Below are 26,792 nucleotides of genomic sequence, written 5' to 3' on the forward strand. Positions count from 1 at the left end.
GAGGGTTTGGAAAAAACATCCTGGAAAATATCAAATTTAAACTTGATATTTTAGTTAGTTGAGGAGGTGAAGGAGAAGAGAAATAAACTAAAAGGTAGGGGTTGTCCAACTCGAAGGAAGGTGAGGGTAGAGCTAGAAAAGTGATGCCATGAATATTTTCAATAAGTATGCCATTCTCATAGACTTGATCTCTTTGGGTTAACACAGAAATCTTGTAATAGAATGTTAAGGATAAGAAAAGTGAGACCTAGAAAAGCTAAGTGGTTTCACAGTGTCACAAAATGAAATTTTGGTATATTCAGCACTAGAACTAAAGTCTCAGGAATCCCCTATGTAATGCTTCAACCATTAATGGGTTATCCTGGGAAACAGGCTAAAAGAAGCACAGTTTTAATGTCTTCCTGATCAAGTGATTTCACTTGTAATCTCCTTTGTCTGGGATAGCCTTCTTAAGGTGTCAGTAAGTAAAGGTAACCCCCCTATGCTCTACGTGGGTGGGAGAAAGGAGGGTGATCTAGGCAGAGGGAACAGCATGTGTAAAGGTCTTCAGGCAAGAGAAAGAATGGTCCACTTGAAGAATTGCAAGAATCTAGGTACGGCTACTGCATGACTTATGAAGAGTCAGTGTCAAATGATATAGCCAGAGAGAGAAGGAGTAACCAGATCATGAAAGATGTCATATGCTATTAAGAGGTTTACATTTTATTCTGAGGGTAGCAGGAAGTGACACGATCAAATTTATATTCTAAAAAGTTCCTCTTGCTTCAATATGGAGAGTGGAATGAATGGAAAGAACAAAAACTGAAGGCAGGATGCTGAAAACCAGTTGAGATATAATGGTGGCTACAACCAGGGCCCCAAGATTAGAGAGAAAAATGTGAGTAATTTAGGACTACGTGGGAGAAAAAAATCAGTAGGTTTTACTGACTGTCCTCAATGTGGAGGGAGACAGTGGTCAAAGATTTTTCTCAGGTTGCCAACTTGGGCAAGTGGACAATACCATTTCCTTTATTGGGCAGGGATTATAGAAGGAGGAGTAAGTTTATGGAGGGATCCAGTGTGTTTTGCTTTGCAAATGTAGTTTGAAGTTCCCCTGGAAACACTGAGGGGAGGTATCACAATGCAATTTGGATAGTGAGTCTAGGGTTCAGTGGTGAAGTCTGGACTAACATACATGTGCAGCCACAAAATAACTCCTAATTGAAGCCAGGGTGACAGATGAATTCACTCCAGGAGAGAGTCTGGAGTGAGAGGAGAATCTAGACCCAGAAGGAGGGCAAGATGAGGAAAAGGGTTAAGAATGCCAAGAGCTAAAGCACACTTGTGAGCTCTAAAGAACTGAAACCTTTGACCTGCATGAGAAGCCAAATTTTAATCATCAGGTTGCTTGGATTCTGGAACAGAGTTCGATGCATTGTTGAAATATCTACTGGGAGTAGGTTATCATAGGGAGAGACAACAGACAGTTGAGACTTTTGGTTAAAGGGTTCTCAGACCTGAATGAGCATGTTTTTAGTCAGTCAATAGGTCTGGGGTGGGATGAGAAAATCTACATTTTTTCCCTCAAGTTTTCCAAGACAACTCTGATGGAGTAAATCCCAACAAATCTCAGTATTTCAGAATCATTGTTTCTGGTTAGTGCATCCTCTCTCCTGATTGAACTCTGGTCAATTTTTCTTCTTGTCATTGTTCTTCTATACACACACTCACCTCCTATTATTAAATATTTAAAAAGACATATTGATTAGGATGGAAGAGTGCTACAATTCCCACTCAGACCCTCAGAAAACCTATCTTACAAAAAAGATGTGAATGATGATGGTAGTGATGGATTAATGATCAGAGACTGAGCCTGCAGTAGGGAGAGAAAGCTTCAGCCTCCCTAGAATCTTCTTCAGACCCTCATTGTTTACTAAGACCCAATGAAGTGTTTCCTATTTTAGGGAAAAGATTATGTCAACATACCTTTAAAGGTAAACCCACTCTCATTTCAAGGGAGTCCTCCCATATAGGAATTCTGTATTTAGTAATTGTGACAAAAATTAGATGATAAGATGATGCTAATGATAGCCACCACTTATTATTGGCTTGTGCCAAATCCCACATGAAAAGTGTGACAACACTTTATTAATTGATCCCCCCAAGAAACTTAGGTGGAAGTCATTCTTTAAAAAAAAATTTTTTTAACATTTATTTATTTTTGAGAGACAGAGCATGACTGGGGGAGGGAGGGGCGGATAGAGAGAAGACACAGAATCCGAAGCAGGCTGCAGGCTCTGAGCTGTCAGCACAGAGTCTGATGCGGGGCTTGAACCCACAAACCATGAGATCATGACCTGAGCCAAAGTTGGATGCTCAACCGACTGAGCCACTCAGGTGCCCTAGGTGGAAATCATTCTTATCCTCATCTTGTGGATGAGGAAACGGAGATTCACAGATATTAAAACAACTTGTCCTCAGTCATATAGTTCATATGGATAGAGGTAGGAGGTAGGCAAGTCTAGGTCTATCTGTCCCCCAAATCCATACTCTTAATAATTATATATATTTCTAGAGATCAACACAAAGAGTATGCAAACAGCTCCTATACATATTCCAAATGATTAATTCAGAGAAAGAAAGCATATATTTTCAGAGATGTCAGAGTCTTTTTCAGTTTTCCAGTGGTTCTGAATAGATGGGAAGTAGATTTAGACCCAGGCTCATCAATCTGTCATGTTTGTTGAGAGAGTTTCTATGCAGTTCCAAGAACCCTGGCTTAACAGGGACAAGAGCTAAAGGTAGGCTTTCCTTCCTTCCGCATTTTGCGAAGACACTTTAATTCAATAGTTTTGAACATTCCCAACGAGCCAGAAACTTACTAGAAAATACAATCTCCATGTACAGTACAATTAAATGATGATTGGGACTGATTTATGTTAGTAAGCTACAAAAATAAATTGGAGGCAATTCTTTCCTAAGTAATCTTTAGCAAATAAAATGATAAATCTAGATGTTAAATGCATATCATGAGATTAAGTGACCCCAAATAGCTCTATGTTCCACTAGATGGATGTTAAGACGGTGTTTCATTTTAAGAAGACATTTAACAATGCTTATTATATTTTAGCCCTTAGAGTTAAATTTGGCACATCATGAATGCTCAACAAATATTTGTTATTCATTCTCATCACAATAAATCCTGCTAGGTCAATTCAATCTTTCTACAGTAAAAATTCAAATTAAATGCTGTTTCCACTGTGAAGGAGACCCCCCCCCAATACCATTTTACCCTCATTTTATTTATGCTGGTCCCAGAGTACTTTGTGCCACATTGTGCTTACTGTTAGACCATTGGCTCTCAACTGGAACTGATTTGGCCAATGGGACCTTTGGCCACGCCTGGAGACATTTTTGTTGTCACAGTGGGGTGGGGGTCGCTCCTAGAATCTAATGAATAGGGGCCAAGGATAATGTTAAACAAGCTATAATGCACGAGCAGGCACCGTCTCCCAGCAGCAAAGAGCTTTTCCGTTCCAAATACCAAAAGAGTGTTGAGATAGAAAAACCCCATTTTACACAAAAGAAAAGCATACATTGCTTAGAACTTAGGACCCAGAGCTGGCTCCAGTGTGTACTACATGTGAGACATTGGGCAGGTCTCAATTCTTGAATCTCAGTATTCTCACCAGTAAAATGCAAACATTTATTTTACAGATGCTCCCTTCACAGAATTATTGTAGGGATCACTGCAATAATGTATGAACAATGGTCTTTAAACTTACTACAGTCATCTTAGATGCATTGTGATTTGTATGTATGATGACAATAATAATAATTGTGCAGGCAGCTTGGATACATAGGTTAGGTTTAGAGCTCAGTAATGAAAGAGGCTAGGTTCAAATCTCAATAGAATCTTATTAATTTCATCTCATCATTTCATTGTATTTATTGAACAATAGCTCTGGGCTAACTCTCTTCTAGGTACTACAGATGTAAAAATAAGATAGTCTCGCTGAATTAAGGAGCCCTCTTTTTAGGATGGAAATAGAGTAATAAACAAAAAGTTGTAACACTATGTGAAATAATCTAAGATAACAGAGGATAGGTGAATGAAGTTTTTTTTTTTTTAGAAGCAGAGCAATTCAAGATATATTTTAAAAGTTTATGGGCTGCATTATTACTGGCAACAACAACAACAAAACCCTTCCTTTAATGTCTCACTTAACTGATCCCCATGGGGGAAAATGTACATTCTTATGACTTAGATTACCCACTCTGCAGAATAATGAAAGTCGGTAAGAAGACCAAAATTGCTTTTTAACAATGAATGTGTTAAATCTGACCATATAGAAAAGTAACACAATGGAGGCAGCTCTCTAATCTTTACTCCTGAAATGGGACCACTAGCCAGGACTCAAAACAGCTGCATATGCTGCAAATTGCTTATCACTGTAATTGAGGTATAAAATGCTTTCAGGATGCAAATGGATGGTATTTGGGGAAAGTTTTCTAGGACACTCCAGGCAGCTGGATCATATTCCCATTTACTGTGCTCATAGGAAATAAATAACTGTTCGGTAAATGTCTGATAAACTGAACCAATGGCACTGGTTTTGTTCCTTTCTCTACTAAAGCCACTGCATGTTTAGTCGGAAGGGAGTGTGTCAATTATTCAGAGACATTTCATAAAAAATGGCACGTGGATTCATCTGGCCTACACATTGTCTTGAGTACGGAAAAGTATCAGGATCATCGGAAAGTTGTTATATTAGTGATATATTATGCTTCCTACAATGTGCCTTGTCACATTCCTTTCCATGAGTGTTTTCAGTATTGTTCAATATAATGGTTCTAAGCCAGTTTAGTCTAGCTGGTTCTTCAGTGGTTCAAGAAGAACCATCACCCTTACAACTATCATTTTTGTCAACAAACTTCACGTAGTAAGAAAAAAGCCCAGGTTTCTTTTCTTTTCTTTTTCTTAATGTTGTTTTAAATTTATGTTTGAGACAGAGAGAGAGACAGAGCATGAGCAAGGGAGGGGCAGAGAGAGAGGGAGACACAGAATGCAGAGCAGGCTCCAGGCTCCGAGCTGTCAGCACAGAGCCCAACACGGGGCTTGAACTCACCAACCGCGAGATCATGACCTGAGCTGAAGTCAGACACTCAACCGACTGAGCCACCCAGGAGCCCCTCTTTTTTTTTTTTCATTTAAGCATTTTATTTTATGACACAATGAAAACTCATTAAGTTTCAAAGGAAACAGATTAAAAATTTACATGTCATTTTCCTTGTGATATTGAAAATATGAATTCAAATACACATTCACAAGTAAGATGTACAAAAAAATTTTCATGGCACTGAGGGATTCACAGATTGGTTTTTGTTAGAAATAACATGGAAATCAGCTTCCTTAAAGTTTAGGTTCTTTTCCATATGAAAATTTGACTCATTGCTCTCCAATAATTTAGAAACTAGAAAAAATCCTTCAAGACTTAAAGGAGACAGGTAGGGCAATAACGTCAACTACAACTGAAAAATAAAGTGTCCGTTTGAGGGGTGCCTGGGTGGCTCAGTCAGTTAAGTGCCCGACCTTGGCTCAGGTCATGATCTCACAGTTTGTAGGTTTGAGCCCTGTGTCGGGCTCTGTGTTGACAGCTCAGAGCCTGGAGCCTGCTTCAAATTCTGTGTCTCCTCTCTCTGTCCCTTTCCTGCTCACACTCTGTCTCTTAAAAATAAATAACTGTCTGTCTCTTAAAAATAAGTAAATGTTAACAAAATTTAAAAGTGTCAGTTTGAGAACAGACTATAATAAAAAATGTAGTATTATTTGTAATGTAGAATAGCATTTTCTAAATCTAGATTGAAACCTGATACAATTCTAATGAGGGGTGGTATGTGAGTTACTATTTCACAACACAAACACATTGAATTTGACACAGTTTGAGAGCATCTACGATCCCTCATGGATACAATCCAGGACAATCTCTTACATTTTTGTGGGGTTTACCTCCAGGAAACCTACCAGGTCCTCACAGAGAAGATGAAGGAAAGATCCCTTCATGGCTCTGGGAAAGGGAGAGGAAAAGCATTGAAAGTATTATGAAATATGCTCAGATCCTTCTCCATAGTCTTTGCAGCTTTCCAAAGGAAAAAGACTTTGACAGACCCTTACTCCAATTGTAGAAGAGCTTTTCTCCTATACTAGACCATTTTAGCCTATGTCACCTATGGAGAAAACAAAACAAAATGTAGTCAACGGGGGTCGGGCTTTAAGGATATAGAGGGGAATGGTGCTACCAGGTGGGGCAATGTGGGCAGGAAGGAGAAGGCTATCCCACTAACCAAACAGTCTTTTCACAACAGAACTGTGAAAGTCACAACCCTAACATATAGGCCATTAAAGACTGAGATCTAATCGGAAGATTGTAGAATGCTTCCTCTCCCCAACATTTAACTAACATGCCAATGGGGTTTCAATATAATAAAAGGGGATTATAGCTGAAAGAGCTATAAGTCTCTGTCTGTGTCACTTTTTCTTGGAGGAGTTACTTAAAGAAAACCAAAGTCAAGATAGGAGCTATAAACAGGGACACTACAGGAATTTGAAACTCTGGTACCTAGAGCTATAGCAAACATTAAACATAGCCCCATACCTAGTCAGATTAACATAAATTCTCACACTAAAGGCTATTTACCTCAGTTCCTATTACCTGATACAAAACGTATGACTTTCAACAAAAATTTACAATACATATCAAAGGCAAGAAAAACATAGTCTGAAGAGACAAAACAATTGTTAGAACCAAACTCAGATATGACACAGATGTTGGAATGATCAGATAAGGGATGTAAAATAACTGTGATTAATGTGTTAAGGGTATAATGGAAAAAGTAGACAGCATGTAAGAAAAAAAGAAGGGTAATGTAAGCAGAGAGAGGGAAACCTTAAGAAAAAATTGAAAGGAAAGTCTAGAAATGAAAAAATACTGCACCAAAACGAAGAACACTTTTGATGAAATCATTAGGAGACTCACACAGCCATGGGAAGAATCGATGAACTTAAAGATAGGCCAGTAGAAACTTCCCAAACTAAAAGTCAATGAGGAAAAAGAATGAAGTCTAAAACAGAACATCCAAGAACTGTGGGACAATTTTAAGATGCGGCATGTATAATTTTAATATCAGAAACACAAGAAAGAGAGCAGAGCAGAAAAGCATATTTAAATAATAGCCAGAAACTTTCCAAAATTAACAGCAGACTCCAAACCACAGATTTAGGAAATTTGAAAGCACCAGATAGTATACATATGAGAAAATCATACCTAGTTATATTATTTTCAAACCATAGAAAACTAAAAGCAAAGAGAAAAATTTGAAAGGAACCAGAGGAGGGGAAATGTACCTCCAAAGGAACAAATATAAGAATTACAGCAGACTTCTCACCAGAAGCCAAGCAAGCAAAATGAGAGTGAAGTGAAATATTTCGAGCATTGAATGAAAAAATTCCACCAAATTAGAATTTTTGATCCAGTGAAATTATTTTTCAAATGTGAAGAAAAATAAAGCCATTTCAGAAACACAAAAATTGAGAAAATTCATCATCAGTGGAATTGTCTGCCAACAAATGTTAAGAGAATTTCTTTATGCGGAAGGAAAATGATGCAGGTAAAAAATTTGGATCGATAAAAGAAAAGAGTATCATGGAAGAATAAATAAATACAGGTGAAGGAAAACATTTTGTTTTTCTTATTCCTAATTGATCTCAAATATAACTGTTTGAAGTAACAATAATAACAATGTATTGAGTGATTATAGCATATGGATCAGTGAAATGGGTAACAGTGATATCACAAGGGATGGGAAGGAGAAATTGGGTATCCATTTTAAGGTATCTGTACTACACCTGAAGTGGTATAGAGTTATTTAAAAGTGAATATAGAATAGTTTAAAATGTGCGTTGTAAACTCTAGGGAGATCACTAAAAATGTTTTTAAATTAATATAATTGACAAACTAAGCCAGGAAGTACAGAATCATATAAAATGCTCATTAAAAGCAGAAAGGGAGGGGAAAAAGTCAACAAAGAACAAGTGCAACCAAGAGAAAACAGTTACGAACATAGTAGATACTAATCCAGTTACATCAATAATCACTTAAAATGTGAATGGTCTAAACACAGCAGTCAAAAACCAAATACTGTAGGAGGGTATAAAAAAAAAAAAAACAGCCCTAATTTTATGCTGTCTATAAGAAATGCACTTAAATATAAGAACTCAGATAAATAAAAGGGATGGACAAAGATATACCACACTGATCAAAAGAAAGCTGACTTAGCTATATACACTTTAAACAAAGCTGACCTCAGAGCAAGGTAGATTATCAGGGATAGAGATGGGCATAATATAATTACATAAGAAGACATAACAGTCTTGCATATGCACCCAACAAAAAAAAACATCCAAAAAATGACGTAAAAACGGGTAGACCTTAAAAGAGAAATAGACAAATTTACTATTATAGTTGGAGACTTCAACACCCCTCTTTTAGTAACTGATACACAAAGTAGGCAGAAAATCAGTAAGCCTGAACAACACTATTAACTGGCTTGATCCAAATTACATTTATAGAAAACTGCATCAACCTGCTGAAGAATGTGCATTCTTCTCAAGCTAACATGGGACATTCAACAAGACTGACCACATTCTGGGCTAAAAAATACATTTACAAGACTGGACAAATGTGAGGATTTAATATGTTCTCATGCACAGTGGAATCAAAATAGAAATAAGTAATGGAAAAAAGCATGGGAAATTTCCAAATGGCATTAAACAACACAATTCTATACAACACAATGTGAGCTAAGAAATCTCAAGATAATTTTTAAATATTTTGAACTCAATGAAAATGAAAACACAAAATTACAAAAGCAGTGCTCAGAAAGGAATTTATAGCACATATTTTAGAAAGAAAAATAAAGTCTAAAATTGATCAACTAAGCTTCTACCTTAGGAAACTAGAAAAAGAAGAGCAACATAAGCCTAAAGCAAGTAGAAGAAAAGAAAAATAATAAAAATGAGAATCAATGACGTTGAAACAGGAAAGCACTAGAGAAAAATAAATGCAACTAAAGCCAGTTTTTCTAAAAGATTAATAGAAGGGATAAATCTCTGGCCAGGCTAATGGAGAATAAAAGGGCAAAGACACAAACGTAATGTGGGAGCCAGATTTCTCACAGTTGGAGTGGAAATTTATAAATAAGCAAAGGGAAGAGGCTACAGCGATCCAGGTGGTAATGGATTAGACTTGGGGACATCAGTACTAACTCATGATTAACTTAGTGTAGGTACAGATGGTTATATATGGACATATTTATAGGTATGTCTGTATACATGGGTCAGCATTATATATATATATGTATATGTATATATATATATATATATATATATATATATATATATGTATGTATGTATATGCTTCTAGGCTCTCTCAGCTGACAGAAGAAATACATATATATGTATATATGTACATATGCATGAATAAAATATGTGTATGTATATATATATGTGTGTGTATATATATATGTGTGTGTGTGTGTGTATATATATATATATATATATATATATATATATATATATATATATTTCTTCTGTCAGCTGAGAGGGCCTAGAAGCAAAACACCCCACCATTAATAAGTGTGCCTTGGTTTCTAATACCCTTCTCCAATATAAGGAACCAATGCTCCTTGAGAGATGGCTGATTATAGGTCTAGGGCAGGAAATATAAAACAGGAACTCATAGGTCCTGACAGCACCAGAAAGTAAGGACACACACATACACGTACACACACACACACACACACACACTGATGTGGTATGTCAAAGATACAAAATCCTGCTGAAAAAGTTCCTAATGGCCAAAGCTGGTACAATATGAGCATATAATAAATAAAACAGTATGAGATCATAACTAAAAGTTTAAAATAAATATCCATGAGTCCTCAATGATCGTGGGAAAACAGACAAATCTCCCATGCAGAAAAATTCCAAATAATGTAGGTAGATACACCACCTTCTAACTTCCCACCCCGTGGATGTGGACTATGAGTAGTTACTTTCCTTCCAGAGAGTGCAGTATAAGGTGGGGGGTGCGGAGTAACGTTACAGTAGAGAAACCTGACAGTCCCTGAACCAAGTGATCAAGGTGAGCATCAACGGCGATGCCATGTTGATAGTCATGTACCCTTCATCCAGTATGAAGAGAATGGTGCTTTACTTCTGTGATCTTCCTCCTACACACTCAGAACTTCGCTCTAATCATGAAGACAAACACCAGACAAATTCTGACTGAGGGGCAGTCTACAAAATACCTGATCAGGATGAGCACTGGGTGTTGTATGGAAACCAATTTGACAATAAATTTCATATATTAAAAAAAAAAAAAAGCAAAATACCTGATCAGTGTTTTTTGTTTTTTTAAATGTCAAAGCCATCAAAAACAAGGAAAATCTAAGAAACTGTGTCAGTCAAGAGGGGCTTAAGAAGTGACAACAAAATGTAATGTGGTGTCCTGCATGGGATTGTAGAACAGAAAAAAAGAACATTTGGTAAAAACTAAGGAAATTTAAATGAAGTGTGGACTTTGGTTAATAATGATGTATCAGTATTGGTTCATTAATTATAATAAATGTACCACACTAATGTAAGATGTTAATAATAGGGACAAATGGACATGAGAAACTCTCTGTACTATCTTTGCAATTTTTCTATAAATCTAACACTATTAAAAAATAAAAAGTTTTATTCATGTAGAAATTGGCCTAGATGGCATTTAGTACATCCTCTCCAACTCTGAGATTCAGTGACTTTAAAATTAAGATTTTTTTGTGATAGTGTGCTAAGTGACAGATAGGAATATATGTATTAAAATTATATATATATTCAGAGAGACAGTATTTTAAAAACAATTTACCAAGGGTATAATTATTTTTATAAACTAAAAAGAAGTGAAAAGAAGTTTTATTTTTAAAATCAATAGATATTCATGGTTGATGCTTTTTTGGGCTGTGTGCCCCTCCTCTAAGCTCAACCAGCGCCCTGTGCTTACCTCTGTCATTGTATTTACAAGAAACCATTTAAAAATTAATTTTAATGTTTACTTATGTGGAAAGAGGGAGAGATAGTGTGAGTGGGGGAGGGTAAAAGAGAGAGGAGAGAGAGAATCCCAGACAGGCTCCACACTGTTAGCATGGAGCCCAATGTGGGGCTTGAACTCACAAAAACATGAGATCATGACCTGAGCCAACATCAAGAGTCAGATGTTTAATTGACTGGGCCATCCAGGCACCCCATACAAGAAACCATTTTATACATTTATGCTGTTTGTTTTGTCTGTCTTCTTCTCAAATTACAAAATTCTCAAGGAAAAAAAATATTCTGCATTCCTACTACCTCGTACAGATCCTGGAATATTGTGCCTTTGGGGACACAGGCAGAGGGCAATGCAGTGTGAAATCTTGGACAAGTAACCGTTCTAGTTTCCTCACATGCAAAACGAAAAATTTGGGCCATTGCCACCTCTGGGGCTACTTCCAGATCTAAGATTCAAGATTCTTTTCCCATCTAAATGAATTGGGTATAATTTCACAAAATAAGAACTCTAGGGAGATTATATGGCTTGCCCAAATTCTTCTTTTGGATCTTCTGGAAGGTGATGGAAGGTTGAGATTCAGGAAATGTATGCTCTGTGGGAATTGGTTCAGAAAGTCTTTTTCTGTAAGTTTTAAATAATTTATTAATTATTTAACAAATGGTTAAAATATGAAAGTGTTGAATACAAGGATAATTATTTTGTAAGATCTTAGTTAATTTTTTTTTAATTTTCTACAATCTGCAGAAAATATCCTGTGTGACAAAGTGAACATATTGCTATATGTATGTCACTCTAATTATGCTGCTTTCTCCGTGGGCCTGAGATTAAGGAAGAATGATGGAGAAGCACCCTTCACTGTCTACACATCTACAAGTCACACTCTGAGGCTCTTCCAACATCAAAGATTCTGCTCTGTCTTAATCAGCAATATTCTCCACAATCTCACTCCTGCCCCTCAGTGACACTGATTGCTTGAAACAACAAGTTCACCTAGAAAAACCTATCACAGTGGTATTAGTTTCCGAATGAGCTGTAACCAATTACTACAAACTTAGCTTCAAGACAACACACGTTTATTATCCTATAGTTCTGGAGGTCAGAGGTTAAAAATGGGTGTCACCGGGCTCAGATCAAGGTGTTAGGAAGGCTGCATTCCATTCTGGGAACTCTGGGGGAGAATCCATTTCCTTGACTTTCCCAGTTTCTAGAGGCCGCCTGCATTGCTTGGCTCATGGCTGCTTCCTCCAGCTTCAAAGCCAGCAGGGTGGCATCTTCAGATCTCTCTGATGGACCCTCTACCTGTGTTAACACATCTCCTCTCTCAGTCAGTCCCCTACCTCTCTCCAACAAGGACCCCTGTGCTCACCCTGGGTGCACCCAGATAATTCAGGATAATCTTCCTATCACAAGACTCTTAACTTAATCATCTCTATGAAGTCCTTAAAAAATGTCTATTTATTTTTGAAAGACAGAGAGAGTGCGAGCAGGGGAGGGGCAGAGAGAGAAGGAGACAGAGGGCCCAAAGCAGGCTGTGTGCTCATAGCAGATAGGCCAATGCAAGACTCGAACTCAAGAACTGTGACATCATGACCTGAGCAGAAGTTGGAAGCTTAACCGACTGAGCCACCCAGGTGCCCTGAAGTCCTTTTTGATATGCAAGGAAATATATTGACATCTTTGCTATAGGAGCCATTATTCCATCTAGCATATATCCATCTTTCTTTTACTGTCCAATGCAGTGGATACCTCTTGTGTGGAACACTATTTTCACAGCAACCTCTGAGTCAGGAACATTTGGTGCCAGTCACATCTTCTCCCAGAGAAGTCACTGCTTTAACAATTCTATAAAGATTGCCCTTTTAGAAAGTGTAAAAGGGTATGTGAGGCTGTAATTATAGCTATGTGAGCATATAATACTTTTGAATTAGGCAAAATGTATCTTTTTCTTAAGAGTATAGCTTTGGACTTAGATGTAAATCTGGGCTCCACCCTCCACTATCTCTGTCGCTCAGAATGGGTGTACTTTTTCCTGAGCTTTGCTATCTCTGACTCAACCACAATTCCTGCCATCTTTATACACTATATCCCCACTATCCCCGAGTTTTCTCTATTGAGATTTGAAGGATAGCCAGGGTGTCTAAAATTATAGGGTAAAAGGCATAATTGGACTTCATAGACTTAATAGAAATAAATAAGAAACAAACAAGATCGTATAATTTGGGTGGGCTTTTTACATGAAGTCTGAAGTTTGATTTATTGAATCTCTTCTTTGAAAATATTAAAAAAAATTTTTTTCTTTAACATTTATTTATGATTGAGAGACAGAGAGACATAGAGCATGAGCAAGGGAGGGGCAGAGAGAGAGACACAGAATCTCAAGTAGGCTCCAGGCTCTGAGCTGTCAGCACAGAGCCCAACGTGGGGCTCAAACTCACAAACTGTGAGATCATGACCTGAGCTGAATTGAAGTTGGTCGCTTAACCAACTGAGCCACCCAGGTGCCCCTGAAAATATTTTCAATACTTATTTTCTAGAACCTATAAATATGTACCAAAAAACCTTTGCAAAATGACCTAAAATTCCAATAAGACACTAAGGTGATGAAATATTGTGCATATTATAAAATATGATGTTTATAAAATGGGGTTTACTATTAATCTCTGGCCCCTCTCCTTTGCCCAACCCTGTGTCTCTGGGATTCTCTACAACTTGTTCAAGTTGTTTTGTGCACCCCATGGTTTAAAAGACAATTAAACTAAGCTTCCAAAGTACTCCCCTTCCTTCCTGAGTGCCCCCATTTATTAATATTATATTAAATTGGTTAAAAGTTCAATGTTTAACTAGGAGCCCAGTATATTATTAGCAACATAAGTTATTAAGGATTATTTAATACGTATTTAGACTATGTCTTTTCCTAACACAATGTCTTTGGCCCCTTATAACATGAAATAAAAAATCATTAGTCCCTTCTGCAAAAGAGTACACCTTAATCACATTCTTGGGATTTGTGCCCTGATTTCTTCATTGTCTTTTCTCATTCTCTCATTCACACTCCCCTCCTTCAATTACTTGTTCTTTACATAAGAAAGGTATCACTTTGACTCATCACAAACATTTTAAACAAGACAATGTATGCAAAATTAGTGGCCATATTGTTGTCCATTGTATGAACATATCATGATTGGTTTCTCTCTAGACTTCCCTTTACTGTTGTTGCAGAAAGCAGATTGTTTGTCTCATTGCATTTATCCCTCTATGTATTTTTCAACAGAGAAGTACAAAAAGGAATTAAAAAGCAGCCCTACAGCTATTTTCTAAAAAAGAAAAATCCTTTCCCTCAAACTCCCTCACTTCTTGATCTCCTGTTTTGGAGGAGTTGGGGGAGTGGCCAAGGAAAGTTATTATTTAGCAACATATCATCAAATATGAATAAACAATTACTAGAGACCATCCTGCTCTCCAGACGGTACCCCCCTGATGGTGATTTTGGAACCAGGAGAAGTGAGAGGGACCCCTGCAGTGACTTTGGAAAAGTACTGATAGTACAGTTACTTTTATTATATAATGAGACAGACACACATATATCAAATAAAAGCAATTATATTTCTATATGTTGATATGGAAATATATATGTATAAATCTGCTCTATTATCCCATTGGACAGTCAATTTCATCAGGTTTAGCATGTTTCATTAATCAGCAACTTATATCTGTTAAAGCCATACTTTGTATGGCTACAAAGTACCAAAATATCATTCTGATTAGGGCATTCTGAACATTGTCCTGAATGACATCCTCACACAAAAATATCACCATCTGGAAACCAGAAATGGAGCATCATGCTTATAAGTAGTTCTTACCTCCTGGACTCTCCTCTCCTCTCTCTTTCTCTCCCCCCCCACCCCCCCCACCCCCCCCCACCCCCGCCTTTCTCCCCTCCTCTGCATTCAGCTAGGTCTCATGACCACACCATGTATTTGTCCTTTCTTAGCTACAGCTCTAGATTATTATCATCTGTGATCTGCCCCCACCCACAGAGACTCAGACTTAATCCCCTTCCTCTGTCTCCTCCTCACTCCTCAGCCTCTGCATGATCGACAACATTTCACATTATTCTACTGGTTTCTAACAGCTGCAGTCTCATCAACATCCCCTGCATTCAACCCAAGCGTGTTAGCTTGGTCACAGTCAAAAGATACTTGGAAATACTTATAAATAAAAAGTACTTATAAATAGGAAGAGGGAAAGAGGGTACAGACTTTCTATGCCCCTTCTTTTAGTGATCAAGAAGAACATTCAGGTTGCTAAGGCAAAACTGATGAGCAGTCTTACCTCGGCCCATTGGAGTAGAAGTCAGGGGACAAGCAAAGCCCACCCCCTCAAGAAGCTGGTCATCACAACAGCCTCCACCGGCCGTCATCCACCTGCAACACAAACTCCACTCCTGAACTCTCTGGCAGTTGTGTACCTGGACAGTTCCTGAAGGAAACAGTGTAGCATTTGACTAATCTTGCATAACATTTTCATAATCCACGCCCATTTGTCCCAGGGAAAAACCTGTTTTCCTGATCTTTTTGTATCAGGAAACATTCAAAACAGGGATCTGAGATAGTGGGGCTCCTTCAGACAAATGAGCCAAATTAGAGGAGACTTCCTGTATGCATGGGCACCACAAGATTTTTGGAGGTCTACCTTGTGCCAGACCCAGGGCTGGGGAAAGGAGATGTGAAGAACAAATCACTTTCCTCTCCCCAGGGATCTCACAGCCTTTTGGGGGCCACAACTAGTAACTTCCATGGAGAAATGTTGAGGACCCAGAGTGATAGAGGACATATTATCAACCAGGAATTTGGGAAGGCTTCACCAAGGAGTAGTGTCTGAAAGGAGTTTTGAAGCATGAATAGGAGTTTCCTGATGGATGAGTTTGAGCTAGACTTGGGGTAGTGGGAAAGATGTTGAAAGTAGAACATCAAACAAAGGTAGAAAATTATTGAACAGGATGATACATTTGGGGAACTGCAAAGTCATCTGTATGTCTATGTGGAGCCTCACCTTGGGGTATGATTTATGACTTAGAAAATAACAATTGTGAATTTGGGTACTATAATGATCCTACAAGTTACTGTATGAATTTAGCATACCATTTGTAATTGTAAGAAAACATTGAAGGGAGGAGTTGATGTATATTTAGTTACTCTGAGTGCTCAGAAAGTGGGTGGTCTGGTTGGTCAAATGACCTACCTTGAATTAGGTCACTGAATACCAACTTCCAAATAATTAGAATAATTAAATTTTATTAAATATTAAAGCTGTCTTTAGTACATGTGAATATTCCTTTGGCACTTCAGAAGGATCTTCAAATCTTTAGAAAGGGTCGGGACTGTAATCAGCATGAGTACCACTCTCTGTGAGGTCCAAGGTGATTGCCAACAAGGTCTGCTAGGGGGGAGGTGAGCTTAGGGTTCTCCTATTTTAAAAATCACTTGCATTTTGAATATTTTTACACTTTATGTGCTGTGAAGCCTCCTGACAGATTGAATTTGGGCCAACATAATAAATGAAGCACTGCACTAATGTTAATGCAAACAAATAATCAGAACAAACCACATTTCCCCACGTGATCTAGTAAACATATGGTCTTGTGGTTGAAACTTGGCAAGTTAATTGTCATAAGAACCCTGAAAGGAAGGTGGAATGCATTGGTAATTCTATCCCTAGGTCAGATCTCTGTCCTTGATATTTCCTTGTTCCCACAGACTGGCAAACCCTTGAAACAGCAAGTACGTTCTGTTGTTAGCATTTCTTCCCCCGGTGAAATCACATTAGTGATTATAATTTGCTCCATTTAGTATTGGCTTTACAGCTTTATTAAATGCATCCATTATTTTACTTTGTTTCTAAAGACCTGTTGGATACCCAGACCAGGAAAGATGTTTTTTGTTTTGTTTCGTTTTTTTGTTTGTTTGTTTGTTTTACTTTTTCCCCTTCTATATGTAACATGTGAGAAGCTAAGAGTCCGAAAGATGGCTTGCTTTGTCCAAGGTCACATGACCTGAACAACAATGTATGCTTCTACCTCCATGTCTGAATCCCTTTTTCACATTATCATACTGCTTCGAGGACATGCCTAACTCACCAGTTAAAGCACTATGTTCCCAACAATGTCCTAATGAAAACCTCACACCAGACCTGCAGGATAGGTGCTACTGTCATTCCCGTTTTGCAGATGAGGATCCTAAGACATGGAAAGGTTAGGAACACAACCTCTCAGAGGAAGAATTTGGATTCAAACACCAATGGTTGGCTCCAGAGTCTATACTCTTATCTACTGCTGACATGCCCCCCAAGGCAGCTAATCTCCCTTCCCCAATGCCATTACTGTTCCTTGCAATTTTGCTACAATATCACTTGTCTATGTGGCTTTCTTACCCACTGAACTCAAAGATTCCAGACAGCAGAGCCAACCACTTAATTGTTTTTGTTCATAGACTTATACTTGTTAAGCCCAGAAAATATTCCCCCGTGTTTCTGATCTCAGTTAATGACATAAACATTCACTCAAATTTCAAGTCAGAAATGTGGGGATTATTTTAGATTGATCCCTTCTTCCTCATTCCCTTCACAACCAAGCCCTGTCAATTCTTCTTCCTTAACTCCTCTCAAATTTATCCTTTCCATTCTGTCTCCACCACCACCACCTGTTTAAGACTAGACAATTCTGGGTTATATCGGCTACCTTGCTGGTCTTCCAGCCTCCTGACTTCCTGTCATTCCAATGTATCCTCATAGCTAGTAGTGATCTGATCATGTCACTTACTTACTCACCATTGTACTTGTTTGAAGAACCTAAAAGATAATTTTGTTTTTCATTTTTTGTTTTTGCTTTTGTCACACATCACACCCGTACAGATGTTGCTTCTTTCCTCTATCAGGAAAAACCTCCTCTTACTTCTTTGCTTGTAGAGTTCCTAATTGTCAAATAAGATTCAAACTCAGTCCATTTATTTTACTTATCCATTCCACCATTGATAGAGCCTCAACTGGGCTCCAGTGCTACTCAATCACCAACAATGACATTATAAGCATTCTTGTTCATGTCTCTCATGACCAGACTTTCATGACCTTGTGTATGAGTTTGTCTGGGATATATAACTTGTAGTCAGAATTCAGGATCAGAGTCAGGTAGGCAAAGTCACAAAGGCTGGTCTAGAGTCAAGGATCAGGAAGAATGATGACTCAGATATATTTAAGCTTACATTTTCACTTTGTTTTTGTGTAAATGATGTACTTAATATCAAGGATCCATGGTGTTTTGAATAACTACAGCTACCTGGGGTCTCTTTTTAACTCGGGATGTCACCTCCGAAGTTTAGAGGTCTCAGCTACCCTTGAAGGACATACCATAGCTGAGAGGCCTAGCATCTTAGGCTATTCTCTTTGTTGTTTTGAGTAGGAATGTATGGTGGGTGTGGGTAACATCAACATCCATGGTCCACCTTATTACCACAAAGGGAACTTTATGCTATAGAATAATGGAATGATCTGGTTGCTCTTCTGTCTGGTTTTTCCTTATGGACTCATTACTCCTATTCATCTCTATAGGTCAGGCCATCGCCTGTTCTAGAGGGTTCATGCATTCCTTACCTCACCCAGTTGTGCCACACTGATCTCCAGAAGGGTGTTGTATTGTCCATACTCTCACCAGTGGTTCAGGAGAGATCCCATTTCACAGGCATTTGTTAACTCTGGGTGGTATCTGATTTTCATTAAGATGGGCATAAAGTAGTATGTCTGTATTACTTTAATTTTCATTTCTCTCATTACACTTTCACTAACAAGGTTGAGAATTTCATCATATGCTTTTATCCTTCCATGCTCTCATTTCTTTGAATTGTAGAGTCATAACCTTTGCCTATTTTTCTACTGTGTTCATTTTTGTTTCTGGTTGATTCATAAGAGTCCTTTGTATTTTCTAGATTAATCCCTCGTCGGTTTTTGAAGTTGCAAATATGTTCTCCTAATCTGCCACCCATATGTTAACATAATCTATACAGCGGTTCATTGAACAGAGGTCTTTAATTTTGATGTTGTCAAACCCAATTTTTGCCTTCTCGTTTGTGCTTTGGGGTTCTTATTTAAGAAGTACTTCGCCACCTAATGATTAAATAAATTATCATGTCCCTCCCCCCCCATTCATTTTATAGCTTTACCTCTAATATACAGGTCTTTTATACCTCTGGAGTCCACTCAAATATACAGTATAAAGTGTGGATCCAAACTTTTTTTTTTTTGCATATGGTGAGCCAATTTTCTGAATATCATCTACTGAACAATCTTTAGTCAATCCACTTCCTCTTACTCCTGTTTGTGGAGATGTTTCTTTATCAAATCTCTCTCTGTGTCTTTATCTTTCTGCCTCTCTTTGTCTCTGTCTCTGTCTCTCTGTCTATATAGATAGATACCATTTATCTCAATACATATATCGAGATATATGTACATATCTCATATCTCTGTCTCAATAAAATTTTTTTTTAATTTTTTTAACGTTTATTTATCTTTGAGAGACGGAGAGAGACAGAACATGAGTGGGGAAGGGGTAGAGAGAGGGAGACACAGAATCGGAAGCAGGCTCCGAGCTGTCAGCACAGACACAGGGCTCGAACTCACAAACTGCAAGATCATGACCTGAGCGGAAGTCGGACGCTCAACCAACTGAGCCACCCAGGCCCTGCTCTATAAATTTCTATCCAGTGAGAGAGACAGAGAGAAAGATGTATATTTTCATACACACACACACACACACAAACACACACACACACACACAAACACACACACACACACACACACCCATTGGTTCTGTTTCTCTAAAGAACCCTGACCAATACACTAATATAGAACAATGATATTGTTACATAGTCTGTGTCTGATATTGATATTGATATTTATACAGCAAAGTCTGTATCTGACAACCTTATGGAACTCTATTGTTACCATATTTTGAAAATTCTATTACTCTTTCTGTGTAGATGATCATGTAATTCACAGTAATATATATATTGTCCTTTTCCTTATCTTCATAACTTTCTTTCTTCTTCCTCCTTAATTATTTATTTTTGTCTCATTGCATTGGCCAACACTTCTAACACCATTTTAAACAACACAGTAGAGTGACAGTGGGTATATCCTTGTGTAATTTCCTACAATAAAAGGATCAAGTCTATATGCATATGTTTCCTGGGTATCTTTAATATGTAGACTTTATCAACCTAAAGAGACTATCTTCTAATTCTACTTTTCTAATATTTTTTCTGAGTTCAATTTTCCTTTTAGGCACTACTTTCCTAAGATAAACTCTCATTGATTATCATGTGTTACCTTAAAATACATTAAGTATTCCATTAGCTAATATCTAATTTGAACTTTTTATCTATGTTTTTAGGCAAAATGTCCATATAATTTCCATTTCTTGTTCTTATCTGGCTTTGAAATTGCAAATATACTAGCCTTATGAAATAAGTTAATTACCTTTCTTTCTTTTAATTTTTTTTTTAATTTAAAAATGGATATAATTCTTTTTAAAAGTCATCTGGGCCTGGGGTTTTCTGCTGGTAAAAGCAGGGTGGAAATGGAAGTGTTTAACTGTTTCTTTGATAATAGGATTTATTCATATTTTCTATTTATTTTTGTGCCAATTTTGGTATTTAATGTTTCTTGAAATTTATGCATTTGGCTCAAGCTTTCCAAATTGTTGCCTGTAGTTGTCCGTGATATTCTTTTAAGCTGTAAACACTTTCCATTTTTCCCATAGTTATTTCTCAACTTTCTGAAATATTTTGCAGATAATTTTTTAATTACATTATATATTTAAAATTCAGATATAATTAATATGCTGGTAAACATTTTTAATTGTCTTCATTAGTCTTGCCAAATGCCTAAAGTTTGTAAATTTTTGAAAAGACCAAAATTTCAGTTTTGTTCATCTTCTGTATTTCTTTTTTATTCTATACTGCTTTAGTTTCTGCTCTAATTCTTATTATTTCTTCTTTTCTCATTCTAAGGGTTTACTTTCTTGCTTTATATCTATCTTCTTGAATTATATATTAGATCACTTGTTTTGAGCCTATCTTGTTTATTGATCATACATTTAGAATGATAAACTTTCTTTTAAGTAGTTATAAATTTTTTAGTTTCTATGATGCTGATGATCTGAAATTAACTGATGGATGGTACTTGAATTTTTGTGAATTTTCCATGTATTATTATAAATAACATGAATTTCTATTTTGCAAGGTCTTTGTATATCTGCTAGTCCTGACATTCCTTACATTCCTGAGAATAGCTTTTTTAATGTTCAAGTTTAAGTGAGAATTTAGCTGGATATAAAATTTTAGATTCAATGTGCTTTTCCTTAAATCTTTTGAAATTTCATTCCATTGTGTACTTGCATCTATTGTTGCTCTTGAGAAATCTGCTCTCTCTCTTAGATTATTATTTTTCTGTAGGTGATCATTTTTTGTTCAGAAGCTTTCAGAACTTGCACTTTTCTTTCATGTTTTTAAGTTTCACTACATTATAACTAACATATTTTATACCCATTACCTCCTAAAATTCTTCTTTATGAATTCTTGTTCTAGCCTCATTTTTCCAATATCCTTCTATATCCTCCTTTGAGAATATTCATTGAATAGCTATTACACATTTATTTGTTATATTGACACTTATTACATGCCAGGTACTATTTCCATGCTGGAAATATGGCTAGGACAAAACATGTCTCATTGAAATTATATTATACTGGAGGGAGACAGATAAACAAATAGTCAAATGAATATATGTCAGGTGTTAAAAGCACAGAAAAGATATATAAAGCAAGGAAAGGGATAGGAAATGTGTGTGGGAGTCATATTTTTAAACTTTATATTTTAACATAATTTAATTCTTGGAGAAAACTTATACAAATAACACAAAGAATGTATATATGCCATTCACCCCAATTTCATATTAATATTTTACCACATTTTCTGTCCTCTCTCTCTCTCTCTTTGATTTTATATATAGTTATCTATTTACTTGTCAATCTACAGATAGATTTATAAATATGTAGGTGTAAATCATTGGAGAGTAAATTATGGACATGGTACCTCTTTATCCCTAGACTTCAGTGTTAAATGTCTAAAAACAAGAACAATCACTTACACCATATAGTGATCAAAATCAGGTAATTAATCTTGATAAAGTACTGTAAAATACTGTTATATAATCTACAGACATTATTCAGAATTCACCAGTTGTTCCCAAAATGTCCTTTGTAACAAAAGAACATTTTAGATAATGAGTTGCCTTCAGTTGTTATGTCTCTTTATCCTCCTTTAATCTGGAACATCCCTAAGTCTTTTAAATATAATGGGAGCAACATTTTGAAGCATAAACTTGCAGAATGTCCCTCAGTTTGGGTTATCCAATGTTTCCCCATGATTAGATTCAGGTTATGCATTTTTGCAGAAATACCACTAAAGTGATTCTGTGTTCTGTGTTCGTCTCAGTGCACCATATCAAGAGTCATATGAAGTCAATTTGTTCCATTACTGGTGATGTCAACTTTCATGATTTTAAGGTAGTGTCTTTCCACATAGGGAGTCATTTATTTTTTTTCCTCTGGTCTATTAATATTCCTTTATTCAGTATAAGCTGTTCAAGTTGCCATCTTCCTTTTCATGTTGTTTGCTCTTTAGCTATCTTGCTATTTTTCCTCTGAGCTCATATTCCTCTGGATATAGTGGACATCTCAGCTGGCGATATGAACTTATGGGAAAGAGTAAAAGCCTGGATTGTTCGTTATGTCCATAGGAGTTTAAATGGTGGGGATGAAGGAATGCCCCTTCGTCAGAGGAGTCACCTGAGCTACCTTTGTACCTGTGTGCTGACTCAGCTCCTTTACAGTGGCTCTCTCATTCACTTGTCACCATTTAACCAACACCTTGGGCTCAGGGAGGATGGTGATTAAAGAGGAAAAGCTCAATTGCTGATTGGTCCAGTTGTCATGTATCTGTTGCTCTTGGCCCTGTGGCCTGCCTCTAGCCCTACCCTGACCAGGTGTCCCCTAGCTTCTCTGGGCTGCCTGCTGATTTCGCCTTTCAGAGTTGGTGGAGTGGGAAGTAAGTAGTCTGGAGAAAAAAAAAAGAGCACGTGTGAAACCCCCTTCCTACTGAGTCACTCATCCGTGGTGCTGGTCCTTCTGTTGCCCATGAATGTCTCGTGTTTCATGTAGGTTGGATGGGGCTGTCCTTGTCTTTCTTTATCACTGGGGGTAGGTCCAGGGCTCAGTCTCAGAAAGGAGGCCCCAGGCCATGTTAGTTTTCCATCTTGTGTAGTGATTTTATGAGGATTAAGTGAACTCATTGTATAAAAGCATCTGGAAAACAGTGTGATGCCAGTAAACGGTATCCACTACTAGCATTATTAGATGATGATGATGATTATGATCATTAATAATAACCTTTTAATTTTACCTAATAATAAATAGTCTCATCAACACCTAATAAGCCTCTTCTACACTTGAGACTCCATTCTGGATGAGAAAATACAAGATGTGTTCCACATAGGCCTTGCTCTGTGGTCCATGACACAAACTACTGAATATTCCAATGTGCACAGCTGAGGAACACTTACCCACTTGGAACAGAGAGGGTCCATGAAGCCTCAGAAAGGAAAGGGTTTCCAAGATCTTTGTGAATTTGCCAACATCTCTTACTAGATTTGGCAGAGATGCAACTGACAGTCATGAGCATCTGTCTTGAGGAAATGCAGGGCCAAGACTGTGACCAGAGAGCCCAATGGGTACCCAGAGTGACACTGATGTTGGACCTGAGGATATGACTTTGTGGTTGCTAGGAAGAGCAAGATGACAGAGACAAGAAGAGACAAAAAGTTGGAACATAGTAGGGATTCCATAAATTTGGATTGTATCAAATTGTTCTGGATTTAAGAACTGAACCAATCACTTACTAGCTCTGTGACATTGGCAGGTGGTCTATCTTTTTTGATCCTCAGTTTCTTTATCTGCCAAATCGGGATAATAATGTCATGCCTGCCTGACTCGGAGGGTGGTTTTGAGGTACAAAAGAATCAGTAGATAATTCACTTGCTTTGAAAACAGTCCAAATGCATTGTACTGATAGCTTGGCACCTGCATTAGGGGATTTTACTGTGGAAGAGAGACCCATGGTGCACTATGGACCAGTGGAGGGTATCTCTAAATACTGAACATGGTCAGACTGCATCATTGAATCTGGTACTTTTTAATTCCTGATGAATCCCTGATCACTGGGCTCAAGTTCATTTGCTAATTTCTTCTTCAGGGCTGAAAACACATGCTATAACTATTACAACCCCTTCTCCTTCCCCCCTGCCAAAGGGAGTTTCATTTACCCTAAGTTTAGAGGTGAGTTAATCACACCAGTTACTCACACTCTAATTTCCCTCATCTGCAGCCAAGTATTTTAGGCCACTGGCCAAACATTGTGGTGAGAGAATGGTACAGGTGGAATTCAGCTATGATGCTGTTATTCCATCTTGGTGAGGCAGGGAGCAGCCCTGATGACAGAATGCATTATATTTCCACCAGAAAAAGAAAAAAAAATGTTGGTTTATTTAAATACAGAGGCTATCCCTGGGCTTTCATTATCATAGAATTTACCTATGAAAGCTTTTCCCATATGCAACAACTGTTCCTTCTCTCCTTTCCTGCTCCGTTCAAACTGGAATGAACCTACAGCCTTGACACAGAGTCGTGATGCTGAGTGAAATATTTCTTTGCAACTTCAGAATCATACACTGCTCTGCAAATATCCTCCTGGGTTTGTTGAAAGAGCAGGAGTAGCAGTAAATATTTTCCAGGAAAAGGCACTGAGACATTACCGATGTCCATTCTCTCTTCTGGTTGTTTTAGGAAGCCCACTGTAGGCATCCTGGCTTTTCTCATGGAGGTACAGCTGGAGGCACAGAGCTGACCATGAAGACAGTGTATGCAGTATTAGGGGAACAAGGGCTTTTGGACTTTCAGTCCCAGGAAATATGACTCTATAATATTTCTCCCTTCCCCCTCCCCAGATGTCCTCCATGATCATGGCCATCGGAACATCAGTTCTGCCCACTACAATTATAAAGATTTTGCCCACAGTCATGCAAGTAATACCTAGTGCAATTGGGGTGTAAACCCAGGAATTTCTGATTCCAAAGATGAGAGGCTTTCCATGATGTCACTGTGCTAGTGTTTTATGTGTGCTGCTCACACAGGTTGATAGCATGTCCAAAGCATCTCTTCCTTTAGCTATCTGAAACCCACACCAAAGAAACCATATTTCTTCACTTGATAATCAAGACAAAATTATGCCTCTCTGCATAATGAGGCAGAATGTTTAAAATGAAGAAGGTTCTGGAAAAATTTAATAAGTATGGTCACCACACACCTTCCTCTTAGGCTCCATTGTTTTCAGTAAATATCTATCAAATGTCTACTGTATTCCTTAGTCTCTGTTAGGAGATGATTTCAAAACATGAGCAATTAGAGCCAGTCATAGGCAAAAATTGTGGTTTTCACTTCCTGCTTCAGGAGTTCCAACACCCAAATCCTAGCAAAGGGGACCAGCAAACAGGAACTGCACTGCAATTCAAGCCCAATTTAAAATACTCTTTTTCACTCTACGAATCTCTACACATTATGATTCAACAGAGCAATATCTCTAGAAGTTTCAGTGGCCGGGATGTTCCAACACTGTACTCAAGAGCTGCCTAACAATCAAACCACTTTTCTGCTTTGAAAAACTGTGAATTACTCCCTTTAAGCTTGTAAGCTATGGAGCAGCACATCAAGACCACCAAGGAAAGCTGATGGACACCTGAACTGACAAGAAGCAAAGTTACCCCAAACCACCTGGCACAGCCAAGGGGCCCTCAGTGGTATGTCAGGTCCCACAGGCCTGGAACCCACACTGCGGGTATCTCCACCATGTAAGACTTGGAAAAGAGCCACAGTTATGGCATGAACCTCTGGAAAGATCTTACAGTCTTCAGGGGACTGGGTTTTCAACTTAAACAAAGAACAATACCTACTTCAGATAAGTTTGCTAAAGGCAGGCCAAGGGGAGGTGACACATATTTCCCTTATTACTCAAGGCTTACCCTTTGGGGGCAGGAAATGAATGTTTATAAGATAGCTGGCAATTTGGCAAGTGTTTCCTGTTACTTTCATTCTCCATAGGACACTTCTGGCTTATCTGAAGTCGAATTGGTCTCAGGTTTATACAATATTATACGTCTCTTACAAAAGCAATTTGAGCTCGGGCACCTGGGTGGCTCAGTCAGTTAAGACTCTGACTCTTGATTTCCAGCCCAGGTCATGATCTCAGGGTTCATGGGATCGAGCCCTGGGTCAGGCTCTGTGTGCTGACAGTGCAGAGCCTGGCTGGGATTCTCTCTTCCCTTCTCTCTCTGCCCCTCCCTGACTCAGCTACTCACTCTCTCACTCTCTCTCTCTCTCTCTCTCTCAAAATAAATAAATGAATAAACTTAAAAGAAAGCAATTTTAGCTGAAGGGTGAGGCGCTGCTTGGTAATCAGAGCTATTAGGTGAAAACCCACAGTCTTCTCTAAGCTTCACAACTGA

At 37.8% G+C, this 26,792-nt stretch overlaps 1 protein-coding gene across 1 annotated transcript in view; it reads right to left on the bottom strand.

Moving 5' to 3' along the window:
- Positions 1-15,602, bottom strand: part of ITPRID1 (ITPR interacting domain containing 1) — a 110,589-nt gene extending 94,987 nt beyond the window's left edge. The window contains exon 1 of the mRNA XM_053218256.1: positions 15,462-15,602. The gene's annotated coding sequence lies outside the window, so the exon portion shown is untranslated. The remainder of the gene's footprint in view (positions 1-15,461) is intronic.
- Positions 15,603-26,792: the final 11,190 nt, after the last annotated feature.

This window comes from Acinonyx jubatus, chromosome A2 (assembly GCF_027475565.1).
Source record: "Acinonyx jubatus isolate Ajub_Pintada_27869175 chromosome A2, VMU_Ajub_asm_v1.0, whole genome shotgun sequence".
Lineage (NCBI taxonomy): Eukaryota > Metazoa > Chordata > Mammalia > Carnivora > Felidae > Acinonyx > Acinonyx jubatus.